Here is a 19,005-nt window from a genome sequence, read left to right on the forward strand (position 1 = left end):
GGTTTTTAATTGATGGGAATTAAGCATCATCCATAATCAGAAACCTAAACAACAATATTGTGCATGTTTGAAAGATACTCGGACGAAAACAGGGCTTCATTTCAGTTGAAAAACTAAATGGAAGCAGGAGAAATAAACACACTACTATTTTACTATAATTTTAAGTGCAACTATTCAAGATACTATCAACACATCAAGGGGCCCTACATGCACATGTGTTTATAATGCAGGTTTGTCATCACAGTCTGAAAGTGTTTACAAACAGAGAACACTTGACACTAAAGGATTAATTCAATCTAAGCAGAGACAAAGCAAGATTGAGCAACCAAGAGCAGAAGCAAGAAAAACTCAGAACAGAAATAAGATGTCTATTTTTAACGATGACACTAATCAGCTGTTGAAACACTTTTCACTAAAGACAGAGAGGATATTGCTTGAAGCTTTTAAATCAGCATCCAATCTCTGATAAACATTTACACTCCAGTCCCACCAGAAGACGAGGTTGTGGTGCTGGGAATGCTCCTGCCTGTATGATGGAGATGGCCAGGACAGATGTTCAAGACCAAACTTTGCACCTCAGGAATTTACCATGACGCAGAACTGCACATCCTTGAGCACAGGCATTATTAGCATGGGGTTGTGGAGACAGAGCGCACACGCAGGTGGTTGCCAGTGATGCCTATGGAATGGAAATCAGACCACCCGGTGCAGGGCATCTCCTGGGCCTCAGAAAACAATAAATAAATAAATAATGAAAATAAACAAACCACAAAACAACAGGGAACTTTTTGATACAGAGTTCCAAAAGCCTTTTTTTCAACAGATATAATAATCTCTATTATTTCATCAACCGCATACAGAAGAGTGGCTGTCTGAAAGCACTGTTAGCAGAGCCCATATGCAAAAGCTCCACCACGGAAACAGAAAGGCGACTTATTTAGCAGATGTAAAGACACGCCAGCGCTTGGGCTGTTAACTCATTCCGCAGCCTAGCACTACTTGTACTGAGCACGGCTGTAATGAGAAACCTTTACCTAAGTAACTGCAATAACAGAATTTTCAATTATCATCTCTAACGCACCGGTTTTCCTAAGCTGAGGGAGAAGTCCTCGGAAGGATTATTCTAGTTAGAGCAATTTTATCTCCTTTAACACCTCTCCAGGCTTCAGACTCGGGCTGTCCACTGAGCGTAGGTCAGGATAGAACAGATCACATCTCTGGAGTAGACACAAAAATGAAGTGGAAGATTATTTCTGGGCTGGCCCCGGCACTGCCTGTCGCCAGTGCCTCCCGTCGCTGTTAGCTGCGGTTCTCTCCACGGCTCTTGGCACAACAAACAAGCATTTTGTAACTTCTCCCTCTATTCCCCTTTCATCAGCCTTCTCAGAAGCAAGCACATTAATCCTTACTGCCTATTATTTCACGATGCTCTTTCCAAGCTCCCCAGGCTGTAAACATGTCAAACGGGACGATACGTCTCTTTTCTCCCTTGCCACATATCCCCCTTCTTTTTAATCCAGCAGGTTGCACGCCAAACTCTCTCACAGTCCTTTTCGGAATCACCATTTATACCAGCACGGGTTAAGTACGGCCACCCTTTCAACAGAGGGCAGGAGCAGTATTCATTGAACTTAAGTACTCCACGTCAGTCAGATATGTGAGTGTAACAAGCCTGCTGTTATAAACGGCCTTTGTACAGTCGTTGTGCAAACACCAACCCAGCGAGATTGCATCTGCAGCGCAACGGGAGGTTTACTGCGTCGGAAGCAGACACGCCTCGTTTACTCAGCTACCCGGGGAGCTGCGGGAGCAGGATAATGGTCCGCAGCCACCTACGTATGTACCAGGGCCCTTCCCAAGCTCATAAACCTGTGTCACTGACAGCATACGCACCGGTGAGGTTAACTCGCGTTACGCCTGCACGTGCTGGAAAGCCCCGTCCAGCTGGGCTGAAACCACCCGGCGAGTGGCGTTTCATCGTCATCCTCATGCTCAGGCTTTATCCAAGTCGGTATTTTAGTCTAAAGAGGTTTGCCGGCTGGATGGAACAAACCACTGAGCCCCAGACCAGTGCTGCTGCCCTCTTTTGCAGGCAGCTGCCAGGCGTGGGCAGGAGCAGGTCTTGGCAGAGGAGATGTGTTCTGACAGCCCACAGACCCTGGAAGCGTTGGTCAGAAGCAGCCCCTGAAAGGCTCTGCTCCAACCTCCTGCTCCAGGTGGGACCATCACCAACATGGTCTCCTTGAATGCAGTGTTTCCCAGTGCTTGAAACAAGCAAGACAGATCCAAAATCCCCCGTTTTTTTCCATCAGCACAACTTTGGCCCTTTGCTCCTCATCACCTCTTCGTGTCTGCCCGGAGCCGGGAGCCTTGCAGGTGCTGCATGGGGATATGTGAGCCTGAGTGGGCAATTCTCTCTGGAGCCAAGCAGGTTTTGAGTGGACCACCTCTTACCTCCTCAGCAGCACCCTCCCCACTGCATGCCACACCACCAGTACAACCCATTTACCCTGTGTGCCTCACCTCTGCCCACCAGCCCCGGTGACGGAGAGCTGACTACACTCATCTTTCTCACCATGGTGGTACGAGGAAGCCAGACAGCTTTTCACAAAGACAAGGCAGCACTCCTGCCACAGATGAGCAACCCATGCCTTGCCTTACACTTCTGCAAGAAGAAGGAGAAACAAAGTGGTTCAACTTCTGGAGAGCTGCTGGAATTTATAGGGGTGGCTGTGGCAGAAAAACAAGTTTGAATTGAGGACAAATGCTACCATCCGCTAAAATTTGCCCACGTGAAAGCCCCAGCCATCAAACGTGGCTTGAGGCACTGAAAAGGCTGCAGCTCAGTAGCGCTGATCTTACATTAGCATCCACAAGCCCCATTTCCAAATTACTGACCCACCCCAATGACTGACACACAGCGAACGCAGAGCTGGGTCAGACATCGAGGAAGGAAGCACATTAATAACACGCCACCTGTACTCTTAGACAGCAGCACGAGTAAAATGCTTCCCATTTTACCCATATGCCAAACCTGCAGCCTTCTGCCCAAAACCTCCTCAGCATCATTTTTTTGAAGGTAGCAGAGACCTTCAGGCTGACTCAGCACTCTTCTTCCTCTGGATACATCCCAAAAGAGGCAGAAGGAAATCAGAGCATTAACCTTTGCCTGTCCAAACTCAGGTCTGCTCCAGCCTGAGAAGATGACCTTAGCTGGGCTGCCTAGCCCTGACTATCGCAACAAAATGCTGCAAGCCTTACCTTCATTTTCCCCCCTCATTTCCAGAAAGATCACCTCCCCACATCTCCAGGGAGACAGAGGTGGGAGCCATACTAAATTGTTTCCTCTTCCCAAGCTAGGAAGAAGCTGTGATTCTTTGATACACACACCACAAACAATGGACTCCTACTCACCGATGGTCTGTGAGACCTCAGGCAAGCCATTTCACCTACCCATGTCCTATAAGGACGACCACCCAGAGCCACCTCTGTAAAACTGCTCCACCAGTTAGGAAGGAGAAACAGCCCTAAGCTGCTAGATCTTAAAGCTGAGGCCATCAGACCTCATGTAGACTACAGGCTCCAACCACAGCACCACTCTGTGGTCCTACACTGCTGACCTAGAAAAGGAAACAGAAATGTTTAAGCTCAACAACAACAACAAAATGTTTTATAGAAGTATGATCTGAGACAGCTGTCCTCTTTGCTTCTTCCCACAATGCCATCATTCAGGAAAAATGCAGGGGAGACAGAATAATCAAATGTCATCAAATCTGACATTTTATAATTACCTCTGAATCAGCAAAGATGGTGGAGAAAGCTCCATGGTAAGATCGCTAGCTTTCGAGGCACTGGGCACCTCCTTTGCCACCTGATTATCTGAGCAGCTTATCCGAAGCTGCACTGCAAGAAAAGACATAGCTAGCTAGCGTCCAAATCTCGGAGCGATCAGACCAGCAGCCCATGGAGAGCGGGAAACGTGGATAAAACAGCATCTGGGATAATGCAGTCTTCAAGACAGGGAGGGCTGGGAAGCATTGCAAGGAGCTAGCAGCTCCCATAGCCATCACACGTGGACCAGCCTCCCCGCTGAGAGGGGATTTGCAGAGCTGGCAGGGGAGCGGGCCGGGCAGGCAAATTCAGACAGCAAGCCAGCAGAGATGGAGCAGGCAGGGAGCAGAGCTCACTTTGTGAGTTCTGACTTCACAAAGGAACCTGCTGAGGAGCACGCAAGCGTCACACACGATGCATACACTAGTGAGGAATCCACTGCTGCAGCCAGTGAACCCCACTGAACAACACTGACTTCAGGCAAGGCAGAAGTGCCAGGACGTTTTGCCTCGTTACACCCATACCCCCGCGCACCGACGTGCAGATTGCACCGACTGCAGCAAGCGTTCCAGTAACAAACCAAGTGGCTCCCAGAAACACTTGCCCCATTAAGCCTCCCCCACTCTCTAAAGTCACCAAAAATTTGCTCAATGGGAAAATCTCTGTACTTTTGAATATATAGAGGAGATTAAAACAAAAAAAAAAAAAAATGGGTCACTGGATGGTGCTTTTGATCAGGGAACCACTGCACATTTTTACCACTGTGATCCAACTTGTTTTAATGCCTGCAAATATCCCTTGAGTCAAATGAACTTGTTCAAAGCTGATTCACACCAAGGCTACTTTTTAAATTGGGTAGTTGTTGACAAGTAGAATATATTTAACAAGCCCCAAGCATCTTGGCATGCAGTATAAAGACTTCCTATTACGAGTTGGTTTGTTTTTTGTTTGGTTTTTTTTTTTGTTTTTTTTGTTTTTTTTTTTTTTTTAAGCTAACATATGGGCAGAGCAGGTTGTCTGCCACAGGCCACTTCCATACAGTGCTTGTCACTACCAGAACTGCAAGGATATCCAAAAAATAAACCAAAGAACGTCATGCCAAGAACACAGGGGATGAATCACACCATTTAAAACTGATAAAATGCACCATTATGTGTTCTTTCAACCCCTTCTCATCTGACGGAAAAGAAAAGAAAATAACTCAAAATAACGGGCTGGCCTACGGCTGATGCCGAAGCACGGTCCTGTGGCTGAAGGGCACGGTGAGAATACAGCAGGCTCAGCCAGCTCCGAGCTGCTGGGAAGGGAGCAGGCTATCCAACTACTCTTCAGAGGCCCCTCTGACAGCCTGCTGGAATACACCTCAGTCAGCATCTTGATTTGGGGATAAAATTAGGGACTAGATGATTTCTTCCACCATCAGGAGCTCCCATGGAAATGGTAGGAAGCAGTCACCACCCCCAAGTGATTCCCAGAGAAATGGGCTGAGAATGAAGTCAAAGGCCTTGCAGGAACACCCAGCAAGGGCACCCGGGGATGGTAAGATGGGTCAGCTATGGTCAGACCGGCTGAGCTTTTGGGACAGTCTTGGAGGCATTAAGTCTCTTCCTTCCCCTTTTTATTGCAGCTTTTCTGGTCACACAAAGCTGGTTAGCTCGTCTGCAGCTGAGACAATGACTTCCCTGCGCCATGCGGTCTGAGCTTCTCCTGCCCACGCAGCTAGTAAGATCAGAACACTGTAATGCTGTGGTTCATGTGCCAGAGGCTACAGTATTACACAGGGCACAGATAAAAGGAGTTTCGCAGCAGCGGCAAAAAGCACAGCTTTGGCATGTTCCTTGCACAACAGAGGAGCAAATCCAGTAAATCCTCTGCTCAACAAATCCTCCAAAGACAGAATAAGTATATGCTGTAGCTGGCGTATCAGCATCCCCTTTATTTCAGGAGGTTGCAGAGATGGGTACAAGGGCCCACCTACATAGAAGGCATCACACAACATCTACTCCATCACCAGGGACAGCTTACACTGCCAGAACATTCTTCTACTGCATCAGGAGGAACTGGAGGGAACAGGGACAGGTAGTCAACCTCCTGCAGTGAATGGGATATTCACATCTTAACCCTGGTGATAGAAATTGTGATCTAGCCAGAAATTCTAATACCTGTCGTAGAAACCACTGTGTTTCCACATCCTATAGGCCATCAGGGACCTATCAATGCTGTGGGCTGGCCAGAACCTCAGCCAGTAGAGCAAGATGCAGTTTGGCTACGTTAGCCTCAGACAAGACAGAAGGTTAATAGCTCAGGAACAGAGCTGTTGAGCTAACCAGGACAAGCAACAACCAGCCCCAAACTGGCCTGCCTTTTACTGTGTCTTTACAAGCTTGCCCAGCCTGGATGACCCCGTGATGGGAATCTTCCCCTTATTTCCAGCTCCTCAACCGTGTTCAGTATTGGGAGGTATCTGTCACTGCTAAGCTTCTCGTGAAAGCAAAGCTTGGTGTTTCAGGACTGTAAAAGGAAGGAGAGACAAACAGTAAACTACAGGGAAAAAAAAAGAAGTTACAAACTAAAAACACTGGCATAAGGGATCAGAACAATGCTGCAAACAACTCTCCTGCAGGACTTGAATTCCAACTGCCAAAAAGAGCTGTACCCTATCCCATCTGCATAACCGTGCGATCTTATCTTCACTACCCTCCTTCTCTCTCCAATTGTTTGGGAATCTTAACTGATAAAAGCAGCTTTAATTAAATAGGAAACTTGCCTGCGTTTGCCCAATTCACAACACAATGGGGTCTCAGTCAAATAAACACTGGTGTCCATATTACATTTGGGAATTCTCTGTGGTTTGGGGTTTTAAATTCATTGCAGCAAGCTTGAGAGCAAAGTTTTAACAGGAAGCTTTTCTTCTCCTCCCATCCTGTGTAATAGGAGGGCGAGAGAGGGAATGAATCTGCATGCAGAGAGGCTCAGTACTAGTTCCAACTCAATGTGTACATGAGGATCATTTCAGGACACTCCATATGAGACACGCTAGCCCAGAAGCAATTATTTTTTCTCACCACTTCTCAGAACCCAGACCTAACAAACTGCCCTGAAATAGCAGCACAACTCTCTAAATAGCATCATTTCTTCTCTATTTGAAAGCAACACCCACACTGAATCTTTGATTTTAAGCCATCCCCGAGCAGTTACCACATCTTTACCATTCAAGCCACAGGGAAAATCATTAAATGCAACAGAAACACTAGGGGATGAGAACCAGAATTAGAAAAGCCGAACACCGCACAGATTTACTCCCACAGCAACAGGACTGACTTCAGCCTGGAACAGACTAGACATGACTCCATAAAAAGAACGTCTCTCCAGGTGGAGCTGTATTGAGGGGACTTCTCCTGGGCTCGTGCTTTTCTGGAACATTAAATGCAAACCCCACGCTCCAGCTTTAAGACAGTAGACACGTAACCAGGGCTGGCTTTAGCACGCTGCGTTACACGTGGCTTTCTCCATCCCGCTGTCTGCACAAACACACTCACATCCCAGACGAGAGCCCAAGGCAGGGGAATTGAGGTTGGGAAGGATGTCCTTGGATCTTGATGGAGTCCAGGCCATGGCTGGCAGACCAGCTTTCTGAGATTTTTACCCACTGGAGGTTTTCCTTGAAGAAGATAGGTGTTGTCCTCATGCTGCTTGAGGTGTGGGGTTTTGCATCTGACAGCGAGAAATATTTCAATACAAAAGCACAGACCTTCTCCTAACTAGACATCACCTGCGTTTAGGTCATCTAGAGATACCCAGAGGAAATCGGTGACTGCGACAAAAACCATCTCACACAGGAACGCATCCCTGCTGTAAGGCAACAGAAGCAATTCACCCTGCTGAGCGATATTCCTCCTGAGTGGTAGGCACACCAAAACAGAGCAGAGAGCAGAGACAGCTCATGAAAGACAAGAAAAAGAAGGGTGGGAAAGAAAAGAGATGAAAACATAACAGTTAAGCCTTTGGCTTTGTTTCCACCTTGTTGCAAACTTCAAAACAAAGCTCAAGGATCAAATTTTGCATGGAGACTCCAACAGAAAACCTCCTCCAGTCAGCTGCTTGTGCTTTGAGGTTACTAAGTGCCCTGCAGGCAACTGCAGCCTGGAGTGCCATGGGATGTGCACAAATGATGGATTATCACTTCTGCAAAGTGCCTCTCATTCCTCCCGACATACCTGAACTCAAAAACATTTCTTCTTCGTGACAATCAAGACATTTTACTGAAACAAAGGGAAGTTTACTTTGCATCGCTCCTCTACAGTAAACTGTGTCTTAAACAGCTTCACAGAATTAAAATGTTGCTCAGAAAGAGAAAAATTAAATAGCACAGGCAGAGGGAAAAAAAAAAAGGAGAGATTTTAGATCTAAGAGATTTCTCACAGAGCAGGAAGACTTGTCTTGTGGTAAACAGCAGAAACCGGGACACTTGCGATGTATCTGTTCTTCCACAGCCTTCCCATGTGACTGGGGGGTAAAAGAATGACAATCCTATCCATAAGTTGCTAAAAATATAGCACAATTTCAATGTGTTTAGATGGGAGCTCATTTTATTCAGCACGTCACGCTTTATCCTTTCAATACTGCAGCTTCACCATATGTAAAACAGCATTAGCACCTAGCTGTGCCAGAAAAGCATTTCGATTAATGTCCTCAGACGGAAAGGAATCGGTGTAAAGTATTAGATACCCACCAGGACCGAGCTATGTGGAAGTCAGAAGAGATAACAAGCCAGTAAATTTCACATCACTGTTTGCATCCATCCCATAACTACAGGCTGAAATCCATACAGCCTGCAGACAGGCTGGCAGGTTGGCAAGAAAAATTTGTCATTTCTAAATTTAGCAGACACATCAATTACTGTGCGATGCTTCAAAAGCACGAGAGATATAAAGTGGAGTTTGTAGGACGATCATTTAAACTTAAATGAGAGCTCCGCTCACTAAGCAAAGTCTTTTCTTAATTCCCTTCCTGTTTGGACAATTTGATCCACTTCTTTTTTTCCACCGCAGCCGCAAGGGTCTGTCCTGCAGTGAATGGATAGGCTTTTTTCTGGGATAACTTCCAGGTTAAAGAGAAAGGATTTACACTTGAATGAAACATAGGCTCTGTATTTGGAAAATTTGTTTTGAAAACTTGGGAAGGAAGCAAAGCCTCCTTCATTTAAAAAGGGACTCAATTAACATTCTCCAACAAGTCTTCCTATCGAAAGAACAGTACTTGCTGGGGGACATGTGATCTGAAACTTGTTCTCCTCGCTCACAATGTCCCTTTCTGAAATACAGGACACTGTTTTTGAGAGACACGAGGCACAGCTTTTCCAAAGGACTGCCCGTCACAGTCAAGGCCTTGACTCCGGCCATCAGATGCTCTATGGCTTAGGCTCAGGAAACTTAAAATAGTGCCTAAAGCCCCAAAGGAAGACCTAGAGCAGCACGTTCGTTCTGTGGATCCTTCGACGTGGACAGCTCATCCATGCTCAAACACAACCACAAGATGAATCCTCCCCAAGAGCTAAGAAGCACCACCAAATCTCACCGCCTCGTCTTCTTGAAAACATTGCACACTGGCTTTGGTTTTAAAATGTTTTGTAAAGAAGACACTAATGATCAACCAGGCAGGTGTTCTGCTTTTGATTCACAAGTTACTGGGTGTGGGTTAGATCTGTAGCAGGCAGTGGCCAGACAGGACCATAATGGTTATCTTGGTTTTCAAAACCAACCCTGAAAGTACAGGGCATGTCTAGATATTGCCCACGCAGGACGACGAAAACTACCCATGCCATAATTTTTTTCCAGCTAAAGCTGAAAAGAAGAAAGGTCACTGATAACTTAATATCCACTTTTATTTCTGAATTCCCTTATCAACTGCGTATGACAGAGCATTCTTCACCCTTTAATACGTGGAGGTCGAAGCCTAGACCGACTCAGCACTGATGACTGATCTGAGTATGGGAGTTTACTTCAATACACAGCAGACTGGGATGGGAGATAAAGGTATTATTAGTGTGTATGCATGCAACCTTCACCTCCTGTAACACCCTGGGGAGACCATCTCTAATAGATCACACTAACTCATTTCTTCTGGATGCCTCAAACTGAAATCTGACCCAGGCACCCAGCAACAGAAGGGAGCAGTTACCTGTAGCTACCCGCCACCAGTGCCTCAGCTTAGGAGGGTAGGCTTTCTACGTAGCAAAAACAAGGACACAGACTCTCTCCAGAGCCTGTCCCGGCAATTGAGATGCTGAGGTGTGAAACACCCTTTGGAAAAAATACGATTTTCCCTGCTGACCACACTTTTAGTCCAGGCACTAAGTCAGGTGTGGGTAACTATAAACACTCTTCTGCATTCAACAGCTTTTCTCTGGTTCATCCAAAATAAACTGGTGGTTTGTGAGTTTGTCTACACTGAAATGGGCCAAAACAGTTACCCTGCAATCTTTTCCCTTCACCAAAATAAAAACAATTTAGGGGTTTTGCTGTTTAATAAGCTTTTCCATGGGAAAGTCAGCATGCTTTAAATTTACACCCCACTTTACAGTGGAATAGTTTCCTCACATGGACAAAGTGCCTAACTGTTAACCTTTGCTGGCTACAAAATCACAGATGTCAAGACAGAAAGCATCAGAGCATCCTCCAAACTTCCCATATAAACAAACCACGAGGTACTTTGCACAGCTGGTAAATGAGCTCTCAATGATAAACACACTTAACGAAGTTTACATTTGTTTAAGACGCTTAAAGATTAAGAGGTCTACTACTGCCTTTTCTGCCTACTACAGACAGATGTTGAACAGCATGACAAGCTGAAGATACTTTTTAGATGAGGTAAGCAGGCTATAAATGAAAAGCCCTAGGCGCCTCTCCCAAGATACAGGGCCAAAAGTTATGCTCAACTTGAGCCTTGTGTCAAAACCCTCCATGGATCCCAAGGGAATCCACAAAACATTCGGACAGGACACGTTTCACGTAGTCACTTTCCCATTACCTTGAGCTCAAGATCCTCTTGGCAGATGCATCTTTTGTACCCAGAAACATTCCCTGCAGATACCTTCTCCTGAGAGTTTAACAGGTGGTGACAACTAGTGAAATGTGCTCATATCCATGTCTTTCAATAAATAAGCGAGCTGCTGGGAAAATATAAACATACATCTTCTACAAGTTTCTGACTTTGTTTTCATTCTGCCTTTGAAAAGAGTCAATCCACTCCAAAAGCTTTAAAAGGGGTAAATGCAGTAACTGCATCTTCTCAGGGTGGAGGGGGGGAGAAACAAAAAAACAAAAAAAAAAAAACAAAAAAAAAAAGGAAGGTTATTTCCACAAATTCATAGCTTCTCCCTTCCATGTATGGAACTGGTCATGCTAACCCCTACGCAAGCTTTCTGATCCTGTCCACGCTGCATCTTCTTCAAGACGTGCTGGAAACAAGCTTTAGGACCAGGAACCTGCTGCAAAATCCAGGTGTCCCACACACTCACAGGATGCATCTCTCTGTTCTATCATGTTGGATTTAAAACCAGGGATGAAGTTACCCTGAAAGGCATTTAGCCGCTAGAACTGTGCTTTTAAAAGTGAAATTGCTCAGCTAACACGGGCAAAGTCTGAAAATGTTGCATCTCTCTGCTCTGGGACTCAAATACTAATGTAAACACTACAGACGGACAGAGCCTCTGCCGCAGAAAGTTCCTGGAAACGAAGTGATGGGGATGCAGAACCGTATTTACACCACTGCTCCACTGTGCAGTGTCTTGTGTCCATTTGTCACCAAGCGTATCTTCCCCTCCCTGCTCCAAAGCAAATTAAGCTTAATATACTTATGTAGTTGTGAAGTGTACTGCCTATTATCCAATTAGATAGCTAACGAGATCTGAGTAACAGCACGTAGGCACAGATAACTGTTGGCTGGTATCTGGTACAGATTAGACACGTTCTTTATTTTTCCAGCCCTTGCAGAAAAAGGGTTGGGATTCGTTCAAAGGCTGTTCTGAAGACTGGATTCAGGTAATTGCTTAATTTTGTTTGGGACCCATAAACACATCACATTTGTTTCCTCTTGATCTCCTGGAGCTGTCATATGGCAACTGTCCCATTACGCAAGTCCTGATAAATCTGGCATGGCTTGCACATTTAAACTTTGAGCGTGAACAGAGGAGGATCTCATCACCTTTAAGGTCCCTTCTAGCTTCAAAAATCTATGGAAAAATACAGGATCTATGCACCAGCAGGAAAAAAATGTATGCCTGTACAGAAGTGATAAGGATATTTAGACATGCAATCTTTATTAGCTCTGACACTGTTCCACATGACATTCCCGTAAGATCCAGCTAAGAAAACATGAATTAGATGTAATCACCATAAAATGGCTGCTTGACAACATAATTCTTGGGGCGTAATTATCAAGGGTTTGCTGTCTAATTGGAAGGGCACTGGAAAGCGGGTCCAGCCAGGCACAAGAGCTGTGCAATATTTTCTTTACCAATATGCATGACAGACTGGAATGTATGGCCACAAACCCAACAGATGATTCAGCTGGGAGGATTTGCAAGCACTATGGTGTGCAGGTTTAGATTTCCAAATGCTCTTGACACACCAGTCCAACATCAACAAGAGGAAATACTTCAGAAAGAGAACTCACAGGTACAAACGCAAAAATAGGGAGCAACTTCCTATGCAGAAAGACTCCAGAAAAGGCCCTGGCATTTTAAGAGGATCAAGGTACGATGGAGAGGTTCAACGATGTCCCACAGGTACATAAAGGCAAACCTCAGCCTGCAGTGCTGACCCGTGGAAAGCACTTAGCTATACCTCGCAAAGTCTTGCCCTTAGCTGCTCACTGCTGTGCAGCTAAGACGCTTTTTGTAAAAGCAGACTGAAGAGAACCTTGTGGAGGACAACAAAATTAAAAAACACCAGGTATGAGATTAAGCTGGAACCCTTTTAGCCAGACATATTCCTAAGAACAGACTAGTCCAGGCAGGCAGGCAGGCCACAGCCTGAAGGAAACCTCCTTCCTACATCCAGCCAGGAGAATTCAGAGTTTAGCTCTTGTGAGTTTAACGCTCTGGCTTTAATCTCTGTTTAAAAACAAGCTAATGGCCATCAGTGTGGATGGGAAGAACAAGAGTCCATGGGCTTTTCAACAACGAAGAAGAGTGGGGGATCTAATTTCTATCTTCAACTACCTAACTGGGGGGTTACAGAGAAGATGGAGCCAGACTCTTCTCAATGAAAATGAACAAAAGGACATGAAACAATGGGCATAAGTTGCAGCAAGGGAAATTCTGATCAGGCGAGAGGAAAATATTCCTCACCATGAGAGCAATAAGCATGGCATCAACTCGCCCCTCTTGACTGGGAAAGGTCCAAAACTTGATCAGAAAAGTTGACAAGAAACCTACCTTTGATTCTGGCCTTGCTTGGAGCAGGAGGTCAAACAAGAGAGCTCCAGATGTCCTATGAAATCTAAATTACTCTTCAGTTCTGAGATATCATTATGAACAACACTGAACAAGGGATTTTGCCCAGCAGCCTACAGCACTCTACACCTGTTCAGTGATAACAAGTACTTTAGACTCAAAAGCCGTCAATAAAATACCTTCCACATGACTAAAGATCCCTGTATCTGTAATTAAGGGAGAAAACGAGTACGAAAGAAAACACTAGAGCTTTCACTGCCATTTGAAACAGAACAAGAGAAACTGGAGACTCACATTATACAAGTTATCATACAAAAGCTCTGCAAGAAAACTGTGAGGAATTCAAAGAAGATACGTGCTGATAGTTCAAACAAAATCAAGACTGCTCCTCCCTACCTGCTCTTCCCACCACAGTAAACATAAGTCGACGCCAAGAGGTGTTTCAGACCTGTCCAGACCAGCCTTCATTTTGGAGTTCGCTTCTTCAGCTGTCTCAGGACAAAGGCTCTCTGTATGTAGACATACCTTTCACACACACTTCCTACTCTCTCCCACTGAAAGGTATAAGAGGTGTTAATAAATCTAGAGAAATGCCTGCAACAATATACACAGACAAGTTTTTTCTTTTTTTTTTATTCTCCAACATAAAGTGAAGCACTCCACAGAGTGAAGCACTTAGATACAGTTAAAATGAAACTGCCACCTTCCTTTACGTATGCTGTAAAATGAACTTCCTAAAACCTGAGAAAATAGATGCAACTATGACGTACAAGAAGGTCAATGAAGGCAAACTACAGTGTTTTGTGTAATGTGTACATCTGCCCACCTGGAAGCAGCAAGACCCGAATTCATTTCACCCAGATGGACAAGCAGCCCTTGGATATCTGTTTCTGTAAAACGACAGCCATTTGGGATAATTTTCCTAAAATTATAACAATCGAACAACAATCCCCTTCAAGCAAATGGCTAATTGTTCCTTTAATGCCGGCTGGCACGTTACCCAGTTTACCTTTGTAAGTAATGTTTCTCCTGCTTATCCACTGCATTTCTTGTCATGCTTTACGCTTGAGTACTACTCTCCTCTTAGAATAATCTTGACAGCCACGTTTTACCGGCTTTGGAAATGCATGAATAACTGTATCCTTCACAGAAATGAAGATGTAGTACGTACAACCTCAGTTGTGCAGAGCGTAACCAGTGCAGGGAGGGAGGATAGAACTACAACTGGGAGGTCAGATCAAGCAAGCACAATTGCCCAAGCTGCCATCGAGCTAGTCACAGGGAAAGCCTTGGTGAGAGCACCTGGAGAGGACTTTCACCTTACAACGGGGAGGCTCTATTCTGGAACAGTCGGTGCAGATCGATAGCACATTCCTGTGGAAAAGATGGCACTTGAGGTAGAAGAGCACATGCCCTGCTTTTATAGCGGGTAAAGACACAAAGCCGCAAGGAAACCTTCCATGACAAAACACTTTATCTGTGCTGCCGTCAGAAAAAAAAATGCATCCATCATAGGCCAAAGTCTAAATATGAGAGTCATAAAATTGTGTCTTGTCAACTCAGCACAGGCAGGTGCCAGACGGGGCACTGCAGGCATGTTTTGGGCCCTGCAGCTGAAGAAGGACGTGGCCCAGGCATTCCCAAAGTCCGCTGCAGAGGACGGAACAGCTCGCTCTGTACAGTAACAAAAGGGCAAGAGGTCAGCAATTTTCAACTGCAGCACGAGAAATGGAAGTCAGAGACCAGGAAAATCTTGGTAATGGTAAGAACAATGAAGGACTTCAACGGATCACCCAGGGAGGATGGGGAAAGTCCATCACTGGAGGCTTTTAACAACTGTGCTGGACAAACATCTGCTGGGAAAGTTTAGATAGATCTGACCCAGTCTTGGGGCAGGAGGTCAGATTTTAGACAACTTATTAAGGTCCCTTCCGGCCCTGCTGTTCTTTGCTTTTAACAGAAATATGACAACAGAACTTAGCAGCAGCAGCCCCAGAGCACGCGAGCTTCCCTAATATTTCCATAACACGGCAGAGAAATGCTGTGAGGTCCTGCGTGCAGCAGTTGCCCATTCCCACATGGTAACTTCTCCCTCTGTTTCTGGAGGAGCGATACAGAGAGAACACCAACAGTCGGTCTTACAGAACAGGCGTGTGAACGGGAGCTCCCCAGCGCAGCCTTCCCGATGCGACGTCCCAGAGCACGGGGGTGGTTGTTAACAGGAGCCCACCTGCACTTTTTCTCCCATTTTGCCTCCTTCACATCTCACCCTGCAGTCAGAGAAGCTCTCCTTTTTTTTTTTTTCCCCCCCTTAAGCCATTCTTCTGTTCCTCCCTGGAATATTTTCATGTGTAAGATCTTCAGGACTGGATCCCTTTCATGTTTTGGGGAAGTCCTGAGCAAAATGTCTGTGCTTCTAACAACAAAAAAAGCTTGCAGGTCGTCTGCTTAGCATTACAGACTCTCATCTTCCCTCCGGCACTGCCTGTCCCTCTGCTCAGCTGGGAGCCTGGCATGAGAAATCCCACCTGCATAAATTCTTCATGCAGAAACGCCTAGTTAGTGCTGACCTTGCTGTCATCCCCAAGATCTGCAACCTTCAGTGCTTCCTGCCAGCTTAAGCTTCAGCTACTGAGAGCAAAGCTGACTTTATGTAGTGGTCTCATCAAAACTTTGGATCCCCACATAATGCTCCACTGTGCCACGCAGGGAGCCCACCCCAATGGTCCTGGATCCCACCCCAAGGGAATCAGGGGACAAAAAGGGTAATGACCCAGTGCGTAACTCTGAAGCTCGTGGTCACACTCAGCCCTTTGTCAAGTTCTCTTCAAAATCCAAATAAAGGCACCAGATGCTATTGTGTAACCAGAGCAATGGTGTGAGCTCCCCATGATTATAAAGGGGACATTTAATTTAGTCTACTACATTACTGGAAGCACTGTGCTTCTGCAAGCATTAATTAACAGCACATAGTGTTCTGTGAGATCAGTCCATCCAAGCAGCAGGGTGTAAAACTGCAAGCCCCAAAGTACTAACCTTTATCTCAGGGTTAAAGCTTGACCTATCAGCTTCAGCAGCATGGGAGTTTTAGGAGCTTTTGCTTCCTTGCATGCCCCTCCCAACTCCTCCCGGCTCATTCTTGCAAATGCAAAGCCAGTCTCCAAGCTCTTAGCCGTGTCTGTCCATGGAAGCACACAGGGAGTGAGATGACAGAAGTGATCCGAGGCAGAAATACCCGCTCGTGCGTGCGTTTGTGAGTACACCCCAGCACATCCAAGGGCACAGTTTTGCAATCCCAGGAAACTTAGATCTCAGTTTGCACTGTCCTTAAGGACGGTCCTGACTGCCTGTGTAGTGCTGACAGCAGCAGTCATGCGACAAGCCAGGGATCAGATCCAACTGAAAAATAACCCTATAAAAATAAGTAATAATCTGCTGCCAGGTGTGCGGCCTCCCGGACCAAGATCTCTCACCCACAGTCACACCAGAACATACAGAAGAATAGGACTGACCCTTCCACAAGAAGTAGTGCCTTAAATTTGTGTAAGTCACCCGTAAGACTATGCCCTGCTGGGGGTGGAGAACAGTTACACAAGGGAGGAAACAAGCAGTCGGAGATAGGACAGCACGGTGGAAGTACCTTAATGCAGTTTCACTGCTGAAGCCAGTGACTTACAAAACGACACTCCTTCCAGCGACCCAGACTTTCCGACAGGGTCGGTGATTTTTAGGAGTTCAACCAAAGGATTACCAGACACACGTCTTCCTGGCAGAGTCCTCTGGGATCACAACTGTGACCGATTCCAAAAAAGAAAATGCCGTTAGAAAGACTGGAGATCAAAGCAGGAGGTTACACCTACATCCTGGAACATGCATGCCCATGGGACAGAAGAATTTTAAATTCAGTTTCAGACTAAATGTCTGTCTGTCCAACAGAATCATTAGGTTAGCAGACTTGAATGTTACACCTGCACAATCTCTTTGGGAGAAAAACCATTCCCCACCTGCCCTGCAAAATGAATTAAACTGAGCAAAGCCCTTATAAAGGAAGAGAAACTGCTCCTTTCCTATGTAATTCCCAGCTTAGCAATAGGCCAGGTTTACCTGCTTAGCACAAGGTATTTTCTGGATACATTAGCTACAAGGTAGCTTGAGTAGGTATTTTTCTCTCCTCGAAGTGCACAAACATCATCAGATCCTGTCCAATATTTCAGTTGTTCCAAACATGCCAGCAACCTATGCTGTTAAATGCCACTCAGCTAAATTTAGAAGACACACTTAAGAAAAAAAAAAATATTTAAAAACTGGGCATTATGCAGAACAATGAACGATAAAGAAATGAATAAATAACTATCCATTCTTTAGACATAATTTACCTCCATTTAGTTCTGTACTTCGTCAGCCAGGAAAACAAATATTTTCTTATTTCTTAAAAGGTAGTTCCTGCCTTTGAACTCAGTAGGTACAAAAAAAAAAAAAAAGAAAAAATAGACTTTAATGAAATTTTCAAGCCATTATAAAGATTCTGCAGTCCTTTAAAGACCTGTTGGATAAAAGAAATACAAGGAACCAAACCTGAAGATTCCCCACAAGCTGAAATCATCTTTATTTACACCATTTCAGCTCTCTGGGCTCCCCACAGCTGAGAATCTGCCTCGCTTACTGTGACCTCCAGTCCATCACTGATCTGCTCCGTGGCCTCCAGCTTTCTCCCTATTCTCCTCCTGTTCTCAGAAGCGAGATGAACGTGGTGTGGATGACGCGGAAAACGGCTCAGAAGGAGGAATGTGCGGCAACCAAAGCCCTGTGTAAATCACTACTCCAGGGCTGCAAAAATCTGTTTCCCTCAGACCCAGCGAGCTCTCAGCCCCCATCGTTTTGAGTTATCTGAGAGCACAAACAACAGCCGTCTTGTTTTACCCAGGCTTGCAGAAAACCTTAAAGGATAGCCTGGTAGCAGAGAACTACCCTGAAATAGCTCAAGGGATCCCACGCCAGTGTGAACAGCAGGGAGGGGCTTTGTGACCCCTCCTGCACTTCATGCCCGCTGATAAGCTTATCTCACTGTCTTCAGAGCAACCCAGGCCTTGCTCAGTGCCAAAACACTCCCATCCTTACAACCTCACTTCCCCGGCCCCAAGGTGTCCCAAAAAAACCCTCTGGTGACCACAAAAAAAAAAACCCAAAATTGCACTTAAAACCAAGGACGCAATTAAAATTCACCAAAGCAGCACCACTTCTTACAAATCCACCGCATTTAAAGATCTCCAGAGGAAAAGGTCACCAATATGTACAGTGCATCTCCCAAAGCAAAGGTCTGTGTCACGCCGCTGTCAGGTTGTCATAAAAACCCTGCGTGCTGCGTTAGCAGCCGGGGCAGGCAGCGTAGGGCTGCTGCTCGAATCCTCACCACCTACACCATTCCTCCAGCCTGCAGTCCAATCCCTACCCCAGGGTGCTGGCTCAGGTACCCAAAGCCTTTTCTTCCCATACGATGAGTAAAGAACACATCCAACTCACGGTGGCACAGCTGTATATTTTGGTAATGTGATGGACACGCTCTGGTCAGGTGAAGGACAGTGCCATCGACTCCATAAAGAACATGAGTCTTGCACAGGCAAAGAGCACAACCACTAAAACACCAACGGGTGACATCCAACATAAGAAAAGACCCTAAAGTGTCAAGTTTAGCCTCAGGAGGCTTTCTTACAGGCTAC

General features: G+C 45.6%; 1 protein-coding gene across 1 annotated transcript in view; it reads right to left on the reverse strand.

The window, feature by feature from the left end:
- SMOX (spermine oxidase) overlaps positions 1-17,387 on the reverse strand; it is a 51,613-nt gene extending 34,226 nt beyond the window's left edge. Inside the window, exon 1 of the mRNA XM_009636894.2 lies at positions 16,929-17,387. The gene's annotated coding sequence lies outside the window, so the exon portion shown is untranslated. The remainder of the gene's footprint in view (positions 1-16,928) is intronic.
- Between the last annotated feature and the right edge of the window lie 1,618 nt (positions 17,388-19,005).

Source organism: Egretta garzetta, unplaced genomic scaffold, assembly GCF_000687185.1.
Source record: "Egretta garzetta isolate BGI_Z169 unplaced genomic scaffold, ASM68718v1 scaffold684, whole genome shotgun sequence".
NCBI classification, from domain to species: Eukaryota; Metazoa; Chordata; class Aves; order Pelecaniformes; family Ardeidae; genus Egretta; species Egretta garzetta.